The sequence below is a fragment of the Epinephelus moara genome, chromosome 18, assembly GCF_006386435.1.
Source record: "Epinephelus moara isolate mb chromosome 18, YSFRI_EMoa_1.0, whole genome shotgun sequence".
Classification (NCBI taxonomy): Eukaryota; Metazoa; Chordata; class Actinopteri; order Perciformes; family Serranidae; genus Epinephelus; species Epinephelus moara.
The window spans coordinates 4,268,347-4,295,968 of NC_065523.1; the positions used below are offsets into that span (position 1 = coordinate 4,268,347).

General features: G+C 42.5%; 1 protein-coding gene across 1 annotated transcript in view; it reads right to left on the reverse strand.

The window, feature by feature from the left end:
• Positions 1 to 27,305, reverse strand: part of LOC126404986 (TANK-binding kinase 1-binding protein 1-like) — a 143,181-nt gene extending 115,876 nt beyond the window's left edge. Inside the window, exon 1 of the mRNA XM_050068467.1 lies at positions 27,234 to 27,305. The gene's annotated coding sequence lies outside the window, so the exon portion shown is untranslated. The remainder of the gene's footprint in view (positions 1 to 27,233) is intronic.
• Positions 27,306 to 27,622: the final 317 nt, after the last annotated feature.

A 27,622-nucleotide genomic window follows, 5' to 3' on the forward strand; every position in this document is an offset into this window, starting at 1 on the left:
ACTTACTAGAGCTACCTGATAATAGCGAGTTACAGTAATCCAGCCTAGAGGTAACAAAAGCGTGGACCAATTTTTCTGCATCTTTTCGGGTCAGGATAGGCCTAATTTTCGCAATATTACGCAGATGAAAAAATGCAGTCCGTGAGGTTTGTTTTAAATGAGAATTAAAAGACAAATCTTGATCAAATATTACTCCGAGGCATATGCTATTGACCTCCTGCCAGGTGCTTCTCCCCCTAGAAGCCGACTCTTCTCTCTATCTGCTCCGGAGACCAAGGCTATGGAGACAGACATCAATGACTCCTTGGCTGCAGGAATCATTCGGCCGTCATCTTCTCCTGCTGGAGCAGGGTCCTTCTTCGTGGGTAAGAAGGACAAAACCCTGCGACCATGCATCGACTACAGGGGACTTAATGATGTCACTGTGAAAAACAGGTACCCTCTCCCCTTAATCTCTTCTGCTTTTGAACTGCTGCAGGGTGCTACCATTTTTTCCAAACTCGACCTCCGCAATGCATACCATTTGGTGAGAATCAGAGAAGGGGATCAGTGGAAAACGGCTTTTAATACTCCCAGTGGACACTACGAGTATTTAGTTATGCCATTTGGTCTCACAAATGCTCCTGCCGTCTTCCAGGCATTGGTTAATGATTTTCTCCGGGACCTGCTCAATGATTGTGTTTTTGTGTATCTGGATGACATTCTCATCTTCTCCAAATCCAGACAGGAGCATGTGGTGCATGTACGTCAAGTCCTCCAGAGGCTGTTGGATAATCAGCTCTTCATGAAGGCTGAAAAGTGTCACTAACTCCTGTCATTTAAGACCACGCCTCCCTCTCAGCCCATGCAATCTGCTCATTACCTGCACCTGGTTTTCCCCACCCATCTCCACACCTGTGGCTCATTCTCCTATTAGTCCTTCAGTATATATACCAGTCCATTTTCCCCTGCCCTCTGCCAGATTGTCTTGTGTTCCTGCCAAGCTATCCAGCATTTTTCTATTTACTGCCTGATCACCTGTTTTTGGACCCTGTCTGCCTGTTTTTGGACTCTGGATTCCCTGCCTGCTCCTTGTCGGATTTGTTTGCTGGTTCCTTTCCTTTCCTGGTTTTGACTCTGCCTGAGCTGTTTAAGTAAAGTGAACTTTGCCTGCAACTCTATTGCCTCATTGTCGTGTATTTGGGTTCAAATCTGTACTGGTGATTCTCACTGGGACAGAGTATGTTATGATATATATATATATATATATATATTAGGAACGCAGGGATGCGCAAAACCATTCACCTAATGAAACCTAAATTAAAATCAGGATAATTAACTAAGCCTCCTGCTCGACCTAACTCTAAGTTATGGAAGTTCAGCGGGGATCAAAGGCGAAGCTCCTCTTGGGGCCCTGGACTGTCGCTTCGCAGCTCCCTGACTTTCCAGCAGAATGAAGCCGGCTGTCTCACTGCTAGGCCTTAAGGTGAACCAGAAAAAGTCTTACAGAAACTGATTTCCGCTCCGACATCTGGGGACTACACGATCTTTACTTCATAAAAAAGATCGATACATGTTCAGCTAATCAGCGGGAATTCGTAGCTCATAACCCCGCAAGAGTCCTGTGATCAGGGTCGTAATTCAGCACTAGTTCCTTCTGAGCGTAATAATTAGTTCCTTCTGAGCGTAATGAGATTTGGTTCGCGAGTGGTGGCACAGCCGTCACGTGATCTCGCTACACCAATAAAAGAACGGCTTGTTGTGTCGTCATGGTTTCCAGATGCCGGAGTGGAAATATGGCTTCTTCCAGCAGCAGTGATGAGGAAAACACACCAGAATGTCCTGAAAAAGGTAGAAAACTGAAACATAAACAGTGCTATATGCACATAGTCTCTGTAAAGCGAGAGAAGGTGCAAAATTTCACCATCACACCCTGGAATACATACAGGAAAAGCCTAGACCAGTGGCTCGCGTTGAAGGGCGAGTTTCGGGATTTGGTTGGGAACTACAAACACTGTTTAGATATCAAGTTTGAAGATATTCCCGAGGACGCTGCCTACCATCCCACCTGCTATCAGAGGTTTATCGATAAAAAGGCAATAGACTCAGTGGAGAGACGGCTCGCACGTGAGAGAGAGACTAATACGGAAGACCGCTCAAGAAGAGAGTCTGTCCCGTCTCCGTCCAGCAGCACTCCTCCGACGAAGAAACTTCTGTCCAAGTCAGGCCTGCCTATCCAGTGCTCAGGCTCTGTCCTTCCTGCCCTGTGCATAATATGCAAGAAAACGGACAAATATATCACCAAGGCAGGCAAACGCCAAAAGGTCTATCTGACACAGGCTGAAACATTGACAGCAGGTAGGTAACCACAAAATGCAGCACCCTCCTCCTCCTACCTACACACACACACACACACACACACACACACACACACACACACACCTTAGTGGCATGACTGAAAAGTTCAGTTTTTTGTTTTCAGAAATGAGCCAACATTTGATGTCAGCTACAACATATTCTGCCAGACGATCATCCGTCAACAACCAACCAAGTTGACAAGTACTTGCTGGATATGGTTGGCACCTAGAGGATGGAAATTTACAGGTCACCTGGATGACAAGAAATCCAGCCCCTGATAGTGTTTTGCAAGTGATACACTGCAGTTGCAAGGGGAGCACCTGCGAGACAGGCAGATGTTTCTGTTTCTCTGCAGGACTGTGTTGTACCGACTTATGTAGGTGTCATAAGTGTATGAACAAAACAGAAACCGAGGAGAGAGAAGATGACAACTGTCTTGACACTGACAGTGAGGACTGAGTGCAGTGTTTTATGAAATATGTGGGGTGGGGTGGGCTGTTTTGTATTGTTTTATACCAGAGGTATTATTTTAGGTTAACTATAATAACCTTGTTTTATACTGCACCTTTTTCATAAAGATGATGTTTATGTGTCTCAGTGCAGTCTGTGTTTTCTTTTTACAAATTAACTTTGAATAAGTGATTGATTTAATGAATGAATGATCTTTATTGTCATTAGGCTAGGTTTATACACAAGTACAATTAAAATTTTATATGGCTTCAGTCATGATTAAAAGATTAGAAGAATTATTTAAAATTTCACCATTAAAAAGTATAATAGCAGTCATAGCCCTTTGATAAAACGGTTCAGCCTACTGGTGCTGCCTTTCATTTATCTGAATTGCTTGCCAGAAGAAATCCTTGTTAAGATCAGCCTATCAACAAAGACCTCTGCTCTAAAAATAACATCTGCTCTGGCTGTTAGAAAAGATTATTTCACAAGTGGTTCATGTGTTAATGAACTTACAAGCAGAAACATCAGCATACGGTTGTTTATTATTATTATTATTTACATTCATTACATTACAGTCATTTTTCAGATTACAAAAGCATCAATAACCATTTAACAACGACAGGACAGCTATGTTGTCTATGTAACAATATCTAACCGGTTATGCCCAGGTATTGAATCAAATGTGTTTTAAGACATTTTAAGGCTTAGTTCACCTTATTGTCTATTTTTCTCATCGTGCTTCATGGACACGGCGATGTGAATAGCACTGTTTCAGCTCATTTCTGCTCACTTTTGAGGACTTCCAGGTCTGTTTTCCTCCGCTCAAATGAAACCATGGCGACACGAAATGCAGGTACCTTATTGGTGTAGCACGATCACGTGACGGCCGTGCCACCACTCGCGAACCAAATGTCATTACGCTCAGGAGGAACTAATCATTACGCTCAGAAGGAACTAGTGCCGAATTACGACCCCGATCACAGGACTCTTGCGGGGTTATGAGCTACGAACTCCCGCTGATTAGCTGAACATGTATCAATCTTTTTTATGAAGTAAAGATCGTGTAGTCCCCAGATGTCGGAACGAGATGAAACGATAACTGTGTTCACCTTACGGCCTAAGCAGCGTGGGAGCAGTTGAGTCTGCATTGTCCCGTGGGTGCCCCAGGTTGGTTGCCTTACGCTGCAGAAAGCCTTTGGGCTTGGCATAAGAATCACTGTGGCAAGTGGCCAGCCGCTGGTTTCGATGAATCTGGGGTGAAGAGGTCTGTCGGCAGGTGCTGGTCTACTTCGTTCTGATTATTCACTTATAATAATGGTGAAAACAATATCGTTGGCCGTTTGATATTGTTGTCAAAGTTATTACTAACGCACAAAAATGTTAAAAACACTGGAGATAAAAAAAAAACTGGATCAGCAAAATTGAAAAGTTTCAAATAACTTTGAATGGAGTTAATTGTTTAACTTAGGTTCAGGAGCAGGACCACGCCTAAACCACTCCTCTAATCACCTGACTAACGTGTATATATACCAGCACAGCGCTACCACAGGCCTGTCAGATCTCTCGAACATTGGTGACCCTACGTATCTCAAGCAAGCGTGTTTTTCGTGTACACGGTATGTGACAATAATCATATGTGTATAATAACAGTAGAAGTGTGACTAATAATCATATGTGTATAATAACAGTAGAAGTGTGACTAATGATAACAGCAGCAGTAGGAGGCATCTAACAGGACCACGGCAGCTCTTGTAGGCTGAAATAAAGACGATCACATTAACCAGTGCGCAATCATCAGACTTGACAATTATCATGGGAAAACAATCTTTGTTATATCGAGATAACGAGATAATTAATTCGTTATCATGAGAAAACAATCTTTGTTATATCGAGATAACGAAATAATAAGTCATTATCACGAGATAACAGTGCATAAAAAAAAATACATGGCTGTTCTCGTCTTCCGTACTTATGTGTCTAAATTTCACAATGTTATATTTCAACTTTTTTCTCATCTGCTTAATGTGTTTTTCAAAAGTCAGATTAGAATCCAAAACCATACCTAAATATTTGACTTCATTAACGTTTTTGATCATTTGTCCCTTAACAGTGAGCTGTGGATACAGTTTGTTTTTGCTTATTAGCAAAGTACATCGTCACAGTTTTCTTAGTATTCAAAGTAAGACACGAATCACCCAGCCATTTGGCAACTTTATCAAGTGTCAATGAGAGCTTAGCGGCCACCTGTTCAGCATTTCTCCCATGGGTATGTATAACCGTATCATCGGCATACATTTGAATATCCACATCCTCACAAACAGATGGGAGATCGTTAATGTAGAGACTGAACCACACTGCTCCTACCACTCCTCCTTTGTCTAATTTGGCCTTGATTACTTCTAGGAAGTGGCAACATGCAGTCTCAGTGGAGTAGTTACTTCTAAATCCGAACTGCATGGGATGGAATAAATCTTTGTTATTAAAATGTGCCACTAACTGTTCCACAACTACTTTTTCAGCCACTTTAAAAGCAGCAGGTAGTATGCTGATTGGTCTATAGTTGCTCACTTCTTTTCTATCTCCACTTTTGTATATTGGGGTTACAATTGCCATTTTAAATACTGAAGGGAAAATACTATCTTTTAATGACTGATTTATGATATAAGTTATTGGGGTGGCTAAGTAGTTTTTATGTTTTTTAAGAAAAACTGTATCAAGTCCCCAATGATCCTTTGCCTTTGAATTTGATGAAGTTGAGATGAATTTATTCACTTTTTCTTCATTAATACCATTGAATTTAAATGCATTTGAATCATCACTCAAACCAACAATTTGATCAGCTACACAGAAATTCAGGCTCAATTCCAAAACAGTCAATAAAATAACAATTGAAATGGTTTGCTACAGCTAGGCTATCCTGTTGTAGGGTTCCATTTATCATGAGCTCTATGTTTTCACTTTTAGACTGTTCTTTTCCCATGAGTTTATCAATACTTCTCCATAACTTTTGAGGCTTCCCTTTTGCCTGTAGAATAATATCTAAGAAGTAATTCGCCTTGGCCTTTCTTAGTTGAGTTGTAACTTTTGTATACTAAGCGGTCTGTTTCCAAACCTGATTTTAAAGATTTTTTAAGAGCAGCATCCCTCTTTTTCATCAATTGCCAAACGTCATTGTTAAACCATGGTAATGGTTGTCTACTCATCCGCCTCTGAGGCTTTGTTTTTGTATATTTGTCTAGTGTTTGTTTTAATGTTGACCTTAGATTATCACATGCCCCTTCACAGCTTTTACCATATGCTAGATCAGTCCAGTCAGTTTGCCTTATTTCATTATCCAATATTCCCAGATCTTGCTTTGGAATATGTGAAAAGTATTTCTTCCCTTCGACTACATTGCAGTTTTTGTAGCGCATCTTGGATAATTTCCTAGCAATTAAAATGAGATTGTGATCAGAAATACCTGTAATGAGGTTATATGTTTTAGACAACGCGATCCATTTTATTTGTAAAAATTAAATCAATCAGACTTTGTGAAGATTTCACAATTCTTGTTGGGCTTTTGATCATCTGAGTCATCTGAAATATATTACTAATGTCCTTTAACTTTTTTCTACACTTTCTGTCTAACCAGTTTACATTAAAATCTCCCATTAAAATGACTTCTTTACCATTACATTGTTTAAGAACATTAGTTAGGTTGTCATAGAAAACATCTTTTGCTGTTGGCGGTTGATACAGAGCAATTATATTGAAAGATAACATAACACCCCCTACCTTGAATACGATCATGTCTATAAATATTATACCCTGGGATACTGACAATATCAGATGGAGTTGCAGGGTTCAGCCAGGTTTCGGAGAGACATAAATAGTCCAAGTTTGAGTCTGTTAATAACTGTTCAAGTTGTTCCGTTTTGGATAAAATACTTCTCACATTTAGATGTCCACCAAAAATGCCTTTAGGTTTAGCACTTAAGTCCCACAACACTTTTGCATGGTTTACGGTTTTCTGTTGCTTTGTTTTGACAGCATTACACATATTAATATGCGCCAAGTGCAAGCCCTTAGTTTGGCAATTTAAGGTTGATCAACATGTTTTTTGCTAAAATGATCATTAAGCATTGTGAGTGTGGTTTCCACAGCAGTCTATTTTGCATTATTTCTTTTTTTTTTTTTTTTTTCATCAAGGGTGGGGTCCCACAGGCTTGTCTGGGTGATTACTCCATTCCTCAGCTTTCTCCTGGTTTTTTCCTTTTGTACCATCTAGTCGACTGCTGGCTGTACCTGGTACTGCACCTGGCTCAGTCTGTTCACCAGCTGGAAGAAGTGTCTTCCTGGTCGTCTTTGTCTGAAGTATCAGCCTTTTTCTTTGCTGGTGAATTTGTTCCAGATTCTGAGCTGAGTGATCCTACTTCCCTGGGTCTCTTTGCTTGTTGGGCCACAGCTGGTTGGAAGTAGGATTGACTTGATGATGCATTCATATCTGTTGCACTTCCTAGTGATTTGGATCGTCTGCAGTTCATCCTGGTTTCCTTGAGTTTCTCATCTGCAGTTTTCTCCTTATCTTTTTCTTTCACTTCAGCTTATTTTTTTGCTTGTCTCTTTTTCTTTTTCCTGCTCTTCTTAGTGCTTGGAGCTGCAGCAGGGTCTTGTACACAGGCCTTTCCAGGCTCCTCCCCTTTCTTTTCCAAGGTGAGGGGAGTTATGTCCTCCATCTCACTCTCCCCCTCTTCAGAGACAGAGACCACTGCTATATCTTTGGGAGGAGAGAGTTGTTTTCCCACGTGCTGGTTAAAGGTCTCCCTTATGAACTTGAGGGTCTCTTCAGTGGCAGGTCTATATACAGGGCTTGGTATAATACCATGTGTCTGCTCATCAGTGTGCTGTTTTTGTTTAACATACTGTTGTCCATTTTCCTATCCATCATAAAACACCTTCACCCAGTGTGGACCCATCTTCACTGACCGAGGTATTTGCTTGGGGGAGTGGCTTCAATGTAGACCATCCGATCACCAGTGGAACAGTTTGTCAGTTGGTTATTATATCTGATCATCCGTCTCATAACTTTCCCCACAATCTTGCACCCTCTCTGCTCCAGAAACTGGGTGACGACACTATCGTCAGCAGATTCAGGTAGTTCGTTGACACTTAGATGAACTGCATTTTTATGGGCCATACGTGCTTTCAGACTGAAAGGGTTTTCTTCTTTAAGCTCGACATTAATTCCACGAACAGAAATTCCTCTGAAAAGAAGTTTTGCTCTTGCTTCCATATCATACAGGTAGATACGCCAGAGTGCTCCAACTCTTTCTACTGACCTGAGGTGATTTGGATGAACTTCCTGAATGAGGCTATGGTAAATCTCTGTTTCCCTCACAGGATTCTTCATGGCCTCCTCCCTTGATAGAATTTCCCTCTCCATGATGAAGATAGGGAAAATGATTTCCTTTGTCTTGTTGCGTGCCACAACTTTACTCCAGGTCACATTGGCTTTTGCTGTATTGGTATCACTTGACTCAGCCATCTTGCCTTGTGCTTGACACCACAGCACATTAAAGGATCACTCCAGATATGTCAATAGTCCAACAATATACGTACAGAGTTGTTTAGACTTCTGTATAGAATGTAATCCTTTTCATATAAACAGTGGATGGTTAATTTCAAAAGAGATATTTACTAGACCGAACTGCCTCTTACTCTTGCTTACTCCACGGCCATTTTAAGTGTCTGACAACACTGTGGAGATTGTGGAGAGAATTGATTCTTAATGTCCAATTAAAAATACAAATTAACATTAAATCAAAATACAATTATTATGCCACGGTATCAACTAGGCTACTTCAAATACACACACTCTAGACTAACCTATAGTGGCAATATATAATGAAAAACAAAATGAAGAAGCACATGTTCATGCAAACAAGTTGATTAATAATCCCCAATTATATCTTAATTCAAACTATAAAGCTGACTTCCTTACGGGAACTCTTCTTAACTCCGCCACAAGATGGCAGTATGGCTCTATGTTAGACGAGGTGTTAACAGTTGAAATTGAATTTTGCAACTCATCAATCTTTTGTTTTACAGGGTTAAAGCAAAGTATCATTCAGATAGAAAACATGATTATGCACGTGTACAAGTTTAGGACATAGAAAAGCAACCAACAAAATGGAAACAAATATATAATTTCACTTCCAACAGACATTTCAATTTTGTCACACAGAAACATTTGGTAAGGGAGGGCATGGCGTGATCCCCTGGGGTGACAGGAAGGGACAGGATGTGGTGGAGAAAAGAAGCATTGTCTTAAGATCCTAGCAGGGCTGTTAATCAAGGCGTTGCCTCAGGGCGGAGGAGAGGACCCTTTTATAAGTTAATGACTTAAAAAGCATTTGAAGCACATCAAATGAACTCCCTAATATTTCTGTGTATTGTACCCCCCAACAATGAAATGGATTTTCCGCCCTTGCACATAGGTGTTCTAGTTTTGCTTCCCGCGTACTCTCAGTGCAATACACCTATAGCAATTAGAATAATACAGCATAAAAATGCACACAGTCTCAAATATGACTTTCTGCTATTATAGCCCTGGCCAGGCACCAGGATGAAGTGATTGAGGGGGCTGTTAAAAACTGCGAGGGGGCCTTATTTTCATAAAATAAAATTTGATTTGATTGATTAAACAATACAATATCCTCAGAAAGGCTCAAGAAAAACAACATAATTGTCAAAGTCAGCAGGGTAAGACTTGTATAAACAGCTTGCTACTTGCCTTTCTCACAAACACACACAGCAAACAATGCTGCCCGTGTTTCTGAAACAATAGCTAAGCACCAATGATTTTGTTTGTGGCGATCCGCCATTAGGATAAATGTTTCCCTTTAATCTTCACGTCCCGTTCCCCGTTAATTCATGCCCCCGCCAAACCTCCAGCACCAGCCAATGGCGTCCCTTCCATGATATTTTAAAATGGTGTCGTAAGAGGCAAGATGGCGGCTTACCCCAGGGAAGTGGCAGCGTCTGTCTCGCCGTATGTCCGTCTCCTCATCACCATGCCTATCCTTGGCTTTTTGAACACAGTCTGCGGTTGGGATGGTACGAGTACAACGCCCTCGCCCTGTGGAATACAAAGTCTGGACCCTCTCCGGAACCATGGAGCTACGCCGGGACCGTCAGTCTCCTGAGCCAACAGCCCCAGCCGGCCGGCTCTTACGACACCATTGCCTCTTACGACACCATTTTAAAATATCATGGAAGGGACGCCATTGGCTGGTGCTGGAGGTGTGGTGGGGGCGTGAATTAACGTGGAACGGGACGTGAAGATTAAAGGGAAACGTTTATCCTAATGGCCGATCGCCCCCCCTTGTTGAAAGCTGCAAATGTGCAGTTTTTTTTTTTTTTTTCATTCTTCTACCTTCCTCTGCTGCTTTCCAGATACNCCCCTTGTTGAAAGCTGCAAATGTGCAGTTTTTTTTTTTTTTTCATTCTTCTACCTTCCTCTGCTGCTTTCCAGATACTTTCTCATTGCTCCCTGGCGATGGGCTGGGGAATCCTAGGAAGTCATCCTCGTCACTCTCCTCCTCGAAGATGTTCAGGACACGTTGCCTTACCAATTTCTCCAGCTCGCTTGCTGAGGGGTAACACAGCTTCATTCTGGAGACATGGACCACCTTCCTGTCCTCACCTGTGTTCTCCAGAACTATGTCATAGTTCACTGGCCCCACTTGGGAAATGATCCTGTAAGGTCCAAGCCATTTAGGTGCCAACTTTGCCATGAAGGATTTCTCGGCTTTCAAGTAAGGATAAGAACGTAGCCAGAAAGTGTCATTGTCATGAAACTGCATATCCCTGCGTTTTTTATCGTAATTGCGTTTTTGTCTCGGGCGTCCTTTGTCCACATTACTCTGCATGAACTCTTTGAGCCCCTGGAGTTCTGCACACTTTTGGTATGCCGGAGAATCCGGAGAAGGGGTCCAGGGCCGGAGCAACATATCCAGGGGGCCTCTGAGGGTCCTGCCCAGATTCAGTTCTGCAGGGGTGACTCCGGTGGTCTCATGCACAGCAGAGTTCAGGGCAAATCGGAAGTCTGGTAGGTATTTATCCCATTTTTTGTGGTTGTCAGCAACATAGGATCCAATCATGGTTTTCAGAGTCCGGTTGATTCTCTCTGTGGGGTTGGTTTGTGGATGATATGCCAAGGTCATTTTCTGTTGCAGGTTCCATGTATCACAGGTCTCTTTGAAGACAGCAGAGATAAATTGGCGTTCCTGATCCGACAGGAGGTAATCTGGGACTCCCCACCTGGTGAGTATTTCCTGAGTCAATATTTTAGACACCGTCTCTGCTGTCGCTTTTCTCAGAGGGTACAATTCAACCCAACGGGTGTAGTAGTCCACAAATACGACGAGGTACACATTCCCTCTGGATGTTCGAGGAAAAGGGCCCATGAAATCCACCCCAAGCATCTCCCAGGGTCTTTGCACGACGATCTGCTGCAGTTTGCCTGCCATCTTGCAGCTTTCCGGTTTGTATTTCTGACAGATCTGACAGTTTTGGATGTAGGTTTTGACCTCCAAGCTCAAACCCGGCCAGTATACCAATGCTTGCATCCTCTTATAGGTTTTATACCTCCCCAGATGTCCAGATATTGAATCTTCATGGAACATCCGCAGAAGGGGGTCCCGGAGACGCTCTGGTATGTAGACTTGTTGGATGGTTTTATGTGGATGCTGCAAGATTCTGTAGAGTGATCCGTCACCACGGTGAAAGTTCTCCCTTTCAGGTAATAACGCCATTTCTCCAGTGCCCACACCACCGCCAAACACTCTTTTTCAGTGGCAGAGTAATTCTTTTCTGCTTTGTTTAGGCCTCTGCTGCCATAGGCCAAGACCTCCTCTGAACCTAGTCCAGTTCGTTGGACAAGCACAGCCCCAAGACCAACATCACTGGCATCAGTGTACACCACAAAAGGCAGGTCAAAGTTGGGATGACCCAAGATGGGCGAAGTCACCAGATGTCTTTTGAGAGTCTCGAAGGCATGCTGGCACTGAGAGGTCCACTGGAATCTGGCTCCTTTGCGCTTGAGTGCATTTAGTGGTTCAGCAGTCTGGGAGAAGTTTGGCACAAATCTGTGGTACCACCCCGCCATACCCAGAAACCTCTGGACGGCCCTGATATTATTTGGCACTGGGAAGTCCACAGCCTTCGTCTTCTCCGGATCCACCTGGATTCCCGCTGCTGAGACTACGTGGCCCAAGAACTGCAGCGATGTCTGGAAGAATTTGCTCTTCTTCATGTTGACAGTTAAGTTGGCTTTTCTTAACTTGTTCAGAACAGCCTGGATGTCCATAAAATGTTGTTCCCATGAGTTTGAGTAGATGATGATGTCGTCTAAGTAGACAAAACGAATGCTGCCTCGGAGCTCTCCCAAAGTCGTCTCCATCAGCCTCTGAAATGTAGCTGGAGCGTTCTTGAGTCCAAAAGGCATGACTTTGAACTGGAAGGAGAAGGGAGAGGTAAAAGCCGTTTTGTCAATGCTGTCCTGATCCATCCGGCACTGCCAGTATCCACTATTCAAATCGACGCTGGAGAAGATGACTGATCCTGCCAGGGAGTCCAGGATTTCCTGAATGGTTGGTAGGGGATAGGCGTTGGTGTAAGTGACTGCATTCATTTTTATGTAATTAACACAGAACCTAGGTTTTCTGTCCTTCCTAGGAATGGGGACCACTGGAGAGGACCAAGCAGAGGATGAAGGTTCAATAACATCCATCTCCAGCATTTCCTCAATGAGCTCCTTCATCACCTGAAGCTTTGCTGGAGATTGCCGATAGGGTCTCTGCTTTATGGGTACATCCTGGGTGACGAAGCTCTGCGTCCAGGCTGACCTGGTTAGAATTGACTGCTCCTCTGGGGTCCATGGCAGAGAAGAAGCAGAGTTGCCTTTTCCAACCCCAATCACCAGGATGGTCTGTGTCTTTCTCAAAGCGATATCTGATTTCCTGATTGGAGTTAAACCAGTACTGATTTTTTCCAACATCCATCTGCAGGCCGATGACACACATGAAATCCAGACCCAAGACAACAGGCCATCTCCTGCCATCCCAAAGGCCAACCCTCCACCCCCCCCCGTCTGCCAAGTAGAGAGGATTTCCGGACCAAGGATGAAGATCCACCCCTTCTTGCTTGACAGCATCCCACAGTTCTTCATTCAGAAGGATATACTATGAGCCAGTATCAACCATGGCCCTCCCTTTCTGTAGACTGATGGTCAGAGTCACAAACAGTTGGTGTGGCAGAGGCCGGGTGGGTGAAAAGGGGAATGTGGTCACTTCTGGCTGTAAGTGTGACATCACGTGCACCGTGGAATTGTGCCCTGTAGAAGGGTCGGCTGAAGGTTGCTGCTGTTGCTGGTGGTGTTGAGCAGGCTTGGGATTTTTCCCTTTGTAATGGGGACAAGAGTAAGGTGGGTGGGAGCCTTTACACTGCCAACAGAAAGCTGAGGGAGGGTTTGTTGATGCTTGGCTGGGGGGCGGTTGGGAAGATGACAAACTGGGTGTGGCAGCAGCCTGTGACTGGTTTGTGACCGTAACGTACTTCTTCCGTTGCTGATGCTGTAACTGTTTTTCCCAATCCTTTTCCAACTGCTGTCCCAGCCTCACCAGCTCATCCACTGTCCCCACCCTGCTGCTTCTCAGTTGACCGGCCAGCTGTGGTCGGATTGTTTTCAAGAGGAGTTGAATCACCTTGGCTTCGGTGATATCTGGCTTCCAGCGGCGACGAAGTGATCGATATCTGTAAGCAAAATCACGTACGCTTTCATTGTCACCTTGCACCTGTGTCCTCACTCGCTCTTCTAACTCATCGCTGTAATCCTCTGATAGGAAAGCTGACAGGAATTTGCGTTCAAATTCTTTCCAGGTATGTGTTTCCAGCCTTGTCACATCCCACGCATCTCTTGATGTTCCATAGAGGACATTCCGCAGAGTGGCAAGCAGCTCCTCATCAGTAAGTGGATTTAAGGCCAAGTAGTCATGACACTGCTCTAAGTACATCAGGGGATCACCACAGTCCTCCATCCTCCCAAAACATGGAAACTGCAGCTTAACAGGGCTTCTCCCCATAAACCTTCCCCTTAGGTCCAAGGAGTCCCCTGGTGAAGACATTGGCGCCGACAGGCTGCCAGGTTGCATAGTGGATTGAAGACGCAGGTGGGCCTTCGCCACCGGAGGCAGCTCAGCTGCAGCTGCAGCTGCAGCAGTGGATAAAGTTGGATGAGGTGTGGGGAGGGTTTGTTGTTTTACTGCCGTAACCTCCTCAACTATACTGTGTAGTTGGAGGTTACAAGCAGTCACCTCTTCCTGCAGGTGGCTGATGGTGGCAACCATGGGGGCCATAACCTCATGTATGTCCTTCAGGACTTCTGTATGATGCTGCTGAAGCCGCCATTTGATCGTGTCTGTGAGCTGACTTCTGAGGTAGTTTGTATGTTGCCCCAATAACTCTTTTAAGTTCTGACATCCATGCTCCTGCTTCTCCTTTATTGCCTGTTTGATGTCGACCAGAGTTTCACTCAATGTCTGATTTTGTTTCTGCTCAGCTTTCAAGTCCCGAACCATCAATCCCAGTTTCCTGAGTGCATCCTGCACTCCTTCCAAGGTTTGATTTAACCCTTTTTCATTCACTGGAGGTAACAGTAGGGCAGCAAGCTCATCTCCATCACAAAGCTCCATATCCATTAAAGAGAGTTGTGTTTCTGTTTTTAACCCCTTTTTCCCAGGGTTTGAAGGATGCAGGATACTCTCCTGACTACCACAGGGGGAGCCGCTTGTCCAGAGGATTCCTGATCCTGAGAGAGCCAAGTCCCTTGCAAGAGGTCCTCCAGTCCACTAGGGGCAGCCGAGTCCCGCAAGAGATCCACAAATTCCTCCATTTTCCTTTATGCCCTTCCTTGTGTTTGAGTTGCCATGAATTTATTGAAGCAAGGTTGTAGGCTTTTGTTTGTGAGGGAGATGAGCTTGCTGCCCTATTGTTACCTCCACCAGAGTCGCCAGGAGACCTTTCACTGTGGTGACAGATCACTGTTCCCTGGTCTGGGTGTTCAAAACCCAAAAACCGACTGCTCGCCTCACCCGCTGGGTCCTTCGTCTGCAGGAGTTCACTTTTGCAGTGGAGTACAGGAGGGGGAAGTACAACACCGTACCGGATGCTTTATCCCGAGCCCCTGATGACAATGACGCATCAGCCATTGCCACTCTGCTGTCAGTTAAGGGAGAACCAGTGAGGGACCTTCCCATATCTGACGAGGAGATATGGAGAGCGCAACAAGAGGACCGGGAGATACAAAAGATCTACCAGGCTATAATGGATGGGGGAGAACTCACTGTTAATGACACCACCACGTTTACCATTTCTGAAGATAAAGTCTACAGAATCTTGCAGCATCCACATAAAACCATCCAACAAGTCTACATACCAGAGCGTCTCCGGGACCACCTTCTGTGGATGTTCCATGAAGATTCTATATCTGGACATCTGGGGAGGTATAAAACCTATAAGAGGATGCAAGCATTGGTATACTGGCCGGGTTTGAGCTTGGAGGTCAAAACCTACATCCAAAACTGTCAGATCTGTCAGAAATACAAACCGGAAAGCCGCAAGATGGCAGGCAAACTGCAGCAGACCGTCGTGCAAAGACCCTAGGAGATGCTTGGGGTGGATTTCATGGGCCCTTTTCCACGAAGTTCCAGAGGGAACGTGTACCTCGTCGTATTTGTGGACTACTACACCCGTTGGGTTGAATTGTACCCTCTGAGAAAAGCGACAGCAGAGACGGTGTCTAAAATATTGACTCACCAGGTGGGGAGTCCCAGATTACCTCCTGTCGGATCAGGAACGCCAATTTATCTCTGCCGTCTTCAAAGAGACCTGTGATACATGAAACCTGCAACAGAAAATGACCTCGGCATATCATCCACAAACCAACCTCACAGAGAGAATCAACCGGACTCTGAAAACCATGATTGGATCCTATGTTGCTGACAACCACAAACAATGGGATAAATACCTACCAGACTTCCGATTTGCCCTGAACTCTGCTGTGCATGAGACCACCGGAGTCACCCCTGCAGAACTGAATCTGGGCAGGACCCTCAGAGGCCCCCTGGATATGTTGCTCCGGCCCTGGACCCCTTCTCCGGATTCTCCGGCATACCAAAAGTGTGCAGAACTCCAGGGGCTCAAAGAGTTCATGCAGAGTAATGTGGACAAAGGACGCCCGAGACAAAAACGCAATTACGATAAAAAACGCAGGGATATGCAGTTTCATGACAATGACACTTTCTGGCTACGTTCTTATCCTTACTTGAAAGCCGAGAAATCCTTCATGGCAAAGTTGGCACCTAAATGGCTTGGACCTTACAGGATCATTTCCCAAGTGGGGCCAGTGAACTATGACATAGTTCTGGAGAACACAGGTGAGGACAGGAAGGTGGTCCATGTCTCCAGAATGAAGCTGTGTTACCCCTCAGCAAGCGAGCTGGAGAAATTGGTAAGGCAACGTGTCCTGAACATCTTCGAGGAGGAGAGTGACGAGGATGACTTCCTAGGATTCCCCAGCCCATCGCCAGGGAGCAATGAGAAAGAATCTGGAAAGCAGCAGAGGAAGGTAGAAGAATGAAAAAAAAACAAAAAAAAAACTGCACATTTGCAGCTTTCAACAAGGGGGGGGGGTGTGGCGATCCGTCATTAGGATAAACGTTTCCCTTTAATCTTCATGTCCCATTACCCGTTAATTCACGCCCCGCCACACCTCCAGCACCAGCCAATGGCGTCCCTTCCATGATATTTTAAAATGGTGTTGTAAGAGGCAAGATGGCGGCTTACCCCAGGGAAGTGGCAGCGTCTGTCTCGCCGTATGTCCGTATCCTTGTCACCGTGCCTATCCTTGACTTTTTGAACACAGTCTGCGGTCGGGTTGGTACGAGTACAATGCCCTCGCCCTGTGGAATACAAAGTCTGGACCCTCTCCGGAACCTTGGAGCTACGCCGGGACCGTCAGTCTCCTGAGCCAACAGCCCCAGTCGGCCGGCTTCCTGTGTGTGTGAGGTAACTCCAACGAAAGTCGGAGATTTCGCTGACAGAGATCCTCTATTGTTTTTTTGTGAAGAGGTATAACTCGGGTGGGAGAAAGACGAACAAAACTTACCTGACCCGAAGATTCTTTGTTAGCAAGAGGGATCACTTGGAGGGGTTTTCCCGGGACGGTGAAAGACTGAACTTTCTGCTGTGATTGAACTTTGTTTTTGTTTATTATTGTGGTGTGGGACATTTTGAACATTTTGCTTTTCTGAATTCGCCTGAAAAGGACATTTTCTTTTGTGGTTTGTGTTTAACTTTTCAATACACTTGGAATCCACTGTGTTGCATTGTTCTTTGCTTTTTTTTTGTGCTTGTGCCTTGTATGCGTTGTGATGGTGGTGTGAACCAAAAGAGGGTACATGACACAGAGTTTATGGTTACTGAGATGTGTATCCTTGTGGGGGATTACCCTGACCAATACTCAATTTCAAATTGTTGGAGGGAGCTCCGACTGGCACCCCTAAAACTCCAGGTAATCCGCTACATGTTGTTTTTACATTTTTTTCTTTAGATAGATAAAGCTTAAACAGAGGGGGGCTACGTATGCCAGGAGTGAGGCCCTGTGTGGTCACACACTTTGCACAGCCAATAAGATGGTTCTACAAGTGACTACTAGCCAAGTAGCCATTGCTAACAGTTCTACTAGTTCTGCAAGGGCCTAAAAAACTCAAATGCGATTCCCAGCTCAATCTTACTGAACCTGATGGGTACTGCCAAATTGGAGATGTGAACTCAACCAGAAACTCAAAGCTATGCTATATGTATTTTGCCCAATTTCATGCAATTTACGAGTGATGTCATAAAAAAGTAATAAAAAGAGAGAGTGAAGCTCCTATTACTATTTTTATTATTAAAAAACCTGAACCCAACCAGGCTCCACGGCTGTATGAAAGAAAATTGCTTAAATGTAACACTACCTTGTCACTTTTTCAAATATATCTAACTAATAAGAACGTAATTTGTTCAAATTATGTTCAGTGCAACCCATGCAAAGAATGCTGTAAAACTACTGTTGTTTTGTTCATTTGCCTCTCTTGAGTGACAAGCTAATGTCACTGTAGGTTAACAGCCCTACCTTTATCACAGTTTTGTGTATCCAAAATGTTTCACACATTTTTTAGATGATAGGTGTCATACTTATCTGCTCAGCACCACTGGCTGTTTTTTCTCCGTTGGCATTACCAAAACAACAACAACAACAACAACAGCCCAATCTACCAACAGGGTACCAGGGCATGCAGTGGGTCTGATGAAAAGCGTATTTTGCAAACGTCGCCCCCTTAAGCCCAAGGCACATGCATAGACACAGTGAATTATAAATGCTAACAGATTTTTCTAGATTAAATTTGTCATTTTTTCCAACACTGATGCAGTAGTTTGAATTTTGAATAAGCAGTGACAAGTTGGAACCAGCTGGATTTGGGTTGGATAGTAGAACTTGACTCGAAGTCACTGTTTTGCAAGACACAAGTAAATCCTGAGTCTTTGCACTCAAGTCCCAGGCCAAGACAGCCGTGTCCCAAGTCAAGTCCAAAGTCAAGACTGATGAGTCCCAAGCCCTAAACTTGAGTTTTGAATCTTAAACAAGTCATAATCCGGCCTTCACCAAATATAATGCCATTTTGACAACAGAATAATCTATTAAATTTACAAAAATCATGAATGCTCATAAAAATTTAGTACTTATTTATTAAAACAAGTTTGTTAGATTTGGTTGCATCTCCATCTGTAATTTTCAACCTGCACATTTGGTTGCACACTGCTGTTTGTTTTTGTTCACCACCTTTACCCTGTGTATGCTAACAAAATTATCTTTGCTAGCATTCTTTACAACAGCCACTCAATAATGTTACAATAGGTCTTCATAGTGCTCTCCTGCAACTTAACTGGATGCCGTCAAATTGGTTAGAACAAAGTGGATTAAGTGCTGACTTGATGGGAATGAAAATGTAAGTTGATTCAGGAAATGAAGGGAAATTAAGTGATTTGTGACAATGTTTTTAAATAACATACCTTTTAATCTATGGGCATGGGGGAAGGTATCCAATATTTTCAAGTCAAAAGGCTCAAGTCCAAGTGAAGTCTCGAGTCATTGGTGTTGAAGTCCAAATTGAGTTGCAAGTCTTTTTTGATTTTGTCAAGTCCAAAGTCATTAAATTGGTGACTCGAGTCTAAAGTCTGGTTATTAGCTTAGCACACAGAATTGATGCAAACAAATTTAATTTGAAAATGACTAAACTATGAACTCCAACATCATCAAATATATCTAATTTGCATGTATTGTGCTCAACATAAATGATAAATTATGAACCTAGAAAAAAGTTAAGAGGTTGTGGTTTAGAGGACTTTGGACCCACATATTAGAGCTAACCAACAACCACTCAGCAGTCCCACCCTTATAGTAAGCTTACTGAGTCATTGTATTGTGCTTTCACTTTTAGCTTATTGGCGGATAAAATCTGTGTCAGACTAAAAGATTTTGAATAAGCAAAAGCTAAATTTAGCTAGATAACAGTGTGAAACACAAAGTCATTGATCAGTCAGGTGGATCAGGGATGAAATGGTCAGTTGCAAGTTAGTATCAGTTCTTGGTTGTGCTAAGACACGGAACCTTAAGGGCTACCCAAGGAGGCGTTATTATTGATCCCATGATTTTTTGTGGCTAGTTCCACCCTGCTACGCTATGATTCGCTGGTATTAGCTCTAACCATGAATTCTAATCATTCATTCAATCGGGTGTAGACGTAATGACTACTAGCCAATCAGAGCACAGACTGTAATGAATATTAACCAGTCACAACACAGTAGAGCGCGACTTGCCAATTAATGTGGAGGGATCCATATTTACGTCTCAGTAGGCTCTGAATCTCCAACATGGTTGTCAATAGGGACACAGGTGAGGTAACACCAGCTGATTTGTGGAATGTTTCAGAATAGTTTTAAATAAGACAGTTTGATCTCATCCAACATGCAGCGTACACACAGACACACTTTGAGAACTGGCTTTGTCGATCACACCTTTTGCAGTTGTTAGAGAATGTCTGAATGTCTGAGAGCCAGTGTCTAACAGACAGCCCATTAATTAACCTGTGTGTGTGTGTGTGTGTGTGTGTGTGTGTGCTAATATGCCTGTTCACAAATGCATGAGCAGTAAGTCATCTATCTGACTCCCAACTAATCACATTAAACCCTGATGTGAGGGGAAAAAGCAGGTCGGTGATGGAGCTACAGGAGGCACACAGCAGAAGGGGATAAAGGAACGGTATTTTGGGTATTTTGGGTCTGCTGTCCAATGTGTCCAAGCTAATACTCTGTTTAATTAAAATCACATCTGAACATCTGATTCAGTCTGGTACTGGTCAGGTTGTTTCATTGCATATTTAGTTTATAAACAGACTGGTGTCTATGTCATTGTCCTGGAGTGTGAAATAAGTTATGTTTAAAACAGAGGAATTTTCATACTAGAATGCATCTTAGTGATGGCGATCATTTACAAGTCTAAAATCAAAGACTCTTGTTTAAAAGTATTTTAGGCCAGTAGCTTCATTCTAAAGGCCCAGACACACCAAATCAAAGACATAGCAGCAAGGAAGGCCGACTGTTGCATCATCGCACGTTGCCTGTGTCTCGGCCGAGAGGTTGCATATGAACACACCACAAAGACAACAGCTAATGGCCAACTAGCATGTGCATTCTGTGCCATCGTGAGAGAAAATAACTCTCCATCACAGCAGGTGGCAGTAGTCTGTAGTCATCATTCATAAAGAGAAACGGAAGACTGACAGGGAGATGCTAGTTAGCCAGTTAGCAAAATAGTAACACAACCTGATGTTCAAAGAACAAATGATGATCACCATGTGCTAGCCAACAATAACACAAACCATTACAAACCATTTCTGCTAAAGAGCTCAATGGCAGGGGCGAAAATACAGACAGTGCAGGGAAGGTCTTCCCTTTCCGTCTCCATAAGGTCCCAACAACCCCTGGCAATTAGCTAGAGCAGCCTGTGTGTAGCCTGTGAGTTGAAACGGACGGGCAAAAAAAGTCAAAAAGCAACTGGCAGCACCGCTCACTGCTGCTCCTTTAGCTAATTGCTCTGAGTGCACAGTAATAACTCCAGATGGTTCAGATGAGCTTATCTACATTTTTCTCAGTTCTTCTCCGCTCTCATTTTGAATATCCTGGCTGGACAGTAAGAAACTAACTGCAGTGAGAATCAGGAAGATTTTAGTAGGAATACCCAGCTCAACAATAAAAGTGACAAGGACAAAAACAAGATTTTGAGAAGTTCGGGGAACATGTCCCTCCCAGCCCCAATGTAAATGTCCTTTGTATTGCGAGTGCTGAAAATTAATGTACAAGATATATAACATGCTGCAAGACAACAAATGGCGTTGTAGAACCCCAGTCAGCAAAGTTACAGCAATACAATAAAATAATCAGAAACCCTCCAAAAATTCTCCATCAGTTGGATTATGCTGTTTGGTTGTATTAGTTTAAATAAATTCAGATCGTCTGCGTCTTGTATTTCTTTAATTTTACTGAAGTGACATTTAAAGAGAGAAAAAGTTGTACAAATAGCACTTACTATGCAATACTGGAAATCGCTGTGCAGATACTTAAGGCCCCCCTCCAATACATTTTGGCATTTAGGCTATATGATATATCATATTTTTCTGAGTCATGACCTGACAGCGTTGATTAGCCATACTGTTAAAAAAAAAAAAAGGAAAAAAAAAAAAGAAGGTTGTTGCTGAAATGGGAAGATGATGTGTGACCATCGTACAATTGGCAAGCCATACGTCAGACTCCAAGTTTGTGCAGGTGCACTGTCATAAACATCATAAAGATAATTGTAAGCTAGCTCACACCATGTGTCAGTCTGGCAGATTGTAATACTGGCTAAACTGAAAACTAACCAAACTGGGACCACACTGGAGGGAACTGTTTCCATGTTCAGGCAGAACTTACCCTAATTAAGTAGAAGTTCTTGAAGATAAAGGTATTAATTCTGGTTTAACTAGTAATTCAGTCACTGTGTGTAACATCCCTCTGTTGTCCCTGTGACATAGCAATAAACATGGATCAAAATTACAAGAACATATTTAAGTTGTTTGGGAGATGTGAAGTAGCAAAGTTTACTCTCAGCCTGCATTGGCGGATCTTGCTTTATGTGAACAACATATAAAACAAATCATTGTATATTTTGAGATGCAAAAAAATCAAACATAAGGGAAAAATAATGTAAAGATCTAATAATAACAGTGAGTCTATAGTATGGGTTCCACCTCTAGTCCTGGCATGTGTTCATCACTGAGTGATCCTCACAGTCAGAACATGCTTAAGCATTGATGGATATAGTGGAGTGCAATGTCTGTGGAGAGAATAGAGTGCCCCAGGAATGGGTCCTAAAACTTGGATTTGAGTTAACATTTTTGCACTCCAGGTTCCCTTTTGTCTTAAAGTCAGTGGTTTTTTGTGGATGGGTGTTTGGTTACATGCCTGTGGTAACAAGCTTTTATGTTTTTTTCTACAACATAAAATACATCAGTAATTACCCCACCCCTGAATTTAGAAGCTTTTACGTGTATTTAAAAGGCGGTTGCTAACAAGTGACTACATGAAACTACAGAACGCCACCACCCCAAACACGGCTTGATAGCCATGGTGTGGGGGCGACATTAAACCATGCAACCGTGGTGTAGTTCGTTTATAGCCTAACGTTAGCTTTTTACTTCTGGGGATTTTGTTTAGGCTTCAAAAATCATAAAAGTGGTGTTAATTTTTAAAGATTATCTCACTGAACTTATTGCACCTCATTGCCTTTTTGTGATCTGCATTTAAGCAACCGCAACTTGATCTCACAGAAATACGTGAAATGACCGTGACCTCTTAACACCGCATTCCGTTTTGCAGCACGTAATGGGTTGAAATTACGTGCCGGTACCACGGAAACAATGCCAATGTAAAGTCAATTAGGATCCATTGTTGTGGTGTCCACACAAATTCCCTGATTCAACAACATCATGTCAACCTCATTTTCCTCAATGATATCTTTAACATTCCTGTATACACACAAAAACACGAAAGTGTCCTTGATAACTCAACAATATGACAGGTTAATGTCAGGGCCATAAAATAAATAAATGTATTTTGCCAGCTTTTGATAGCGTAGGGCTTTAAGAGCATTGTGCTGTGGGCGGATGGGGTGTGTTCGACTACTGTTTTGTAGCTACTGCTTCATTCCATTTCAAATTGGCGTCCGTCTGCCGTAACCGAATCCAAACGCCACTAATAAATAAATAAATAAGAAGAAAAAAAGGATGACTCATTTTAGTAACTATCTACAGTAGAAAAGAAAAAAACAAGCAAAGAAACAAATAAGAATCATTTATACACTGGGCCTTCAAAGTGCTCTCTGAAACTACACTTGGTATGGCTTGTGTCCAAAAAATGAAAAAATCAATACTTTGTCGTAGAGCTAAACCAAATACATCATTGGAAAGGTCTCAACCTGGAGAGTAACATATGTCAGTATGAAGATTCTGCATGGTTCCTGCTTTTAACCTTGACCTCAGTGCATGTTTGAAGGCTTATAACTCCGCAACAAAAGGGGGTACAGACATGGGACCAACTGTTACAGAGAGCTCTTGACCTCAACTATCAGGTGAGTGTAGTCACCAACTGGGGGTGCTGTCAGATATGGGTAAAATATGAATAAAATTAATTTTCACCCATTTTGAAATTAGATATTTAAAATCTGATTACACAAGTGTGTTTACCATCCCCTTAAAGTCCACAGTGTACTCTCAATTCAGTATTTACAACTTCCAAATCCAGGAAAAACACTTATATTTTTCAAAAACTACAATTCCCTAGGACCGCGCCATGCAGCTTGATACATATCAGCAACATACTTGTAGTTGTACTGATTTGCAAAGCTTGCAGCTTGATACATATCAGCAACATATCAGCAACATACTTGTAGTTGTACTGATTTGCAAAGTAGGGTTTTAAATAGGGTTGTAGAAAGATATATCTACTGAATATATCTAATATCTAGTAAAGCCGAACCAGTAATACACTGCACCTAGATGAACTATGTTAAGAAAAAGTAAAGATGTCAGCTAATTTTCGATATTTTAGCTAATATGCCAGAAACAGCGTTTTTGGGATGGTAGGTTTTTGCGGCTTGTAAAATAGAGTTGTAAAATAGTGTCGTAAAAAGATAGATCTACTGAATATTAATATTTTTATTTATTTTTTTTTTCCCCGTTAAAGGGGTTTTTTTGGGGAGTTTTTCCTTATCCGCTGCGAGGGTCATAAGGACAGAGGGATGTCGTATGCTGTAAAGCCCTGTGAGGCAAATTGTGATTTGTGATATTGGGCTTTATAAATAAAATTGAATTGAATTGAAATTGAATATATCTAATATCTAGTAAAGCCGAACTAGTAATGACACTGCACCTAGATTAACTATGTTAAGAAAAAGTAAGGATGTTTTAGATAGTACTCAAGAGACAGCGTTTTTGGGACGGTAGTTTTTTGCGGCTTGTAAAATAGAGTCGTAAAAAGATACATCTACTGAATATATCAAATGTCTAGTAAAGCTGAACTAGTATATGTTAAGAAAAAGTAAGGATGATGGTTAATTTCAGATATTTTAGCAAGTTCTCTAGAAACGGCAAGAGGGAGCAGCAACAGGCAGAGGAACATGTCCGAATCCAGCTAAAGGTAAACACAGACGTTCATTCCTCCCTTCCGTTATGTTGTCGGATAATTATACTAACAATCTGAGCCTATCTGTGTGAAAAAAATGCACTTTTAGTGGACGTATTTTGACATTGTCTGAGTACCCTATTATTTAATATAGCACACGCTCACGGGCTGCAGGCAGGTCCGCCCTAGCTTCGTACTGGAGCAATGTCAAATATTGAACATCCTATCACTCATTTAGACAAAAGTAGATTGGAAAATAGGGCCCAGGTTGAAAAAAAACATTAGTTCCCCTTTAAGTTACAATACATTACTAAATTACTAATACAACTAACAAAGGCAATGAGTACTAGCCAGTCACAGGGAGAATAGAGCAAGGAATTCCTTCACCATCCTAGGAAATGGAAATTTCCAAACAGAACTCACAGACCAATGGGTGACATCATTGTAGCTATATCCATTATTTTTACAGTCTATGGTTACAACGTGATGTATGGCCTGTGCGTACCTATGAGACGTTGAGGGGTGTGATAATTTGATGGGATTTGACGACCTGGGATCAGGATGAGTTGATCCTGCTCCACATAAAATGATGCTTTGCAAGCTTTTATACCCTAACCAGAATACAGTCCTCTGAAAAGACAATGAATACTTATGGTGGTCACATTTAAAGATATTGAACATACAAAATACTGTCAATCAGCAGCTTCAGCACAAAAGAATCTGTATCAGACTTCTCAAAACAACATAAAGCAGTTTGTAAGGCAGGGGATAACTTAACCTGCTTCCCCAGTAACTTCCTCTTTAGTTTGGTGTGGTGATGCCAGCATTAGTGTCCCTAGTTATGACAAACTTGATACTCTGCAGTTTGCCAGGCTGGCAGAGAAGTGGAGGATGCAAAATTCCTCATCCTTAAGAAGGCATAGAAGCACTTGGAGAACCCAATTTTCATGTGTGGCTTTTATTTGCTGATTTCTCTTCAGCCTTTAACAAAATGACATTTTAATTGATCGTCTGGCTTCCTGTTTTAACTTACCTGATCAGCTTTTATTGTTGCTTTTAAACTTCTTAACAGACAGAACCCAACAGGTTTTAGTCAACAGAGTTATGTCCAACACCCTGGCTTCTAACACAGGCTCACCCCAGGGTTGCGTTCTTTCCCCCTTGTTTTTATCTTTTACACGGATGGTTGTAGGTCTTCTAAAGAGGGTAGTTACCACGTTAAGTTCTTGGACGATACTGCACTTTTGTATCTTCTTCAAGGTTCAGAGTCTGACCATGGTTGTGCCCTACCTGCTTTTGTTAACTGGTGCGATGCTAACTTCTTTGACATCAATGTGTCAAAAACGAAGGGACTTATTACTGATTTTAGGAAAAGAAATGATAAATCCGAAGCTAGCGCTATACATGACAAGGATGTTCAGGCAAGCCCATACATTCAGCGAATGTAGTTATGTAATGTGCAATGCAATAATTTATTTGTTAATGTATGTAAATTATTATTCTTTGCCTGGTCCTTGTGTGAGTCAGTATGCACAGGACCATACAATGTGCCAGTGTGCCTCATCTTTTGCCCATGTAGTGATCTCTGACATATTACTCCCATCAGTTGCTGCTTGTTTCTGCCTGTGAATTTTTGTATTGTCCGGGTAGACTATAAAACTGAATTGCCCTTCTGGGATAAATAAATTTGTCTGAACTGAACATGTAAAGATAGTGACTGACTGAATTTGAAAAACTGAGAAATATCATTGAAATTGCCCTTTTTTCAAGACATCTACGACTGTTCATCATCTGTTTGTAAATGGATGAACCTTTTCAGAATATACTTATTTACACCATAATAAGGGGGAAAAAATGAGGTGTTGCTATTTATAGGTTATTTATAGGTTACACAATGGTTTTACTGGTCTGGCCCACTGGAGATCTATTTGGGCTGTATGGCCCATTAACTAAAATGAGTTTGACACCCCTGCTTCAGAGAAACTGATGATTATCTGTGACCCAAATAAATACTATTACATGAGAAGCACAACCTGGCTACTGAAATACATGCCCTGTCTCTAATCCTGTATGTATGAAAGGGAGGTTACATGTGAGCTGCCTGTCCTCTGTCTAAGACGTAAAAATCCTAATACTACCACATTGCGTAGATGTCTTCCAGAAAACCGACAACACCTGAACGCAACATTTGTATGCATGCTCTGTATTAGCTTATTAAAAGCCTCGCTAACACTGAATAATAAACGTTATCCATCAGTATGTTAAAGTCAGGACCGCACCAGGGTACACACTGCACCTTTTAATCGTCCCAGAATATTCACATAGCAGATCAGTGGGAAAGGAAATACATTCCATCAACCTTATCGAGCTGGGTGATGTTTCCTCTGTCTATTTTTCCCCGACAGCATCCGCCGCTGCGCAACCAAAACATCCAGCTGACCCGCTCGGTAACGCTCAAACCCTCTTTTCACCGGTAAACGAGGCTTTCAGAGGAGAGAATCGCAGATACAGACAGATATCGGCGGCATGAACAAAATGTGAAGTTAGGAAAAGGACAAATACAGCGGTGGAGCCGGTGTACTTACGTTTCTGTAGAAAAGCCATAAAGATGACGGTGCTGATGGTGCTGAGGAGGGTCGACATGACTGGAGTCTGACATCAGCAGAGGATGGTGTGTGTGTGTGTGTGTGTGTGTGTGTGTGTGTGTGTGTGTGTATGTGTGTGTTTGTGTGTGTGTGTGCGCGCGCGCGCTCCTCCTCCCTGCCCCATGTACAACGAGAAGGGGAGGGTGACAGAATAAATGAAGACTTTCAGATCAGAAAAAGCAGATCACATTTTTTTATTTTCTATTACAGAACCTTATTCATAGAGGAATATTAGATATCTGGTACACATTATATTTGACACTGGAACACGTTGAGTGAAGTCAGGTAATCTTGGCACTTTATGGTAGATTACCAAGACAGCCACCTAA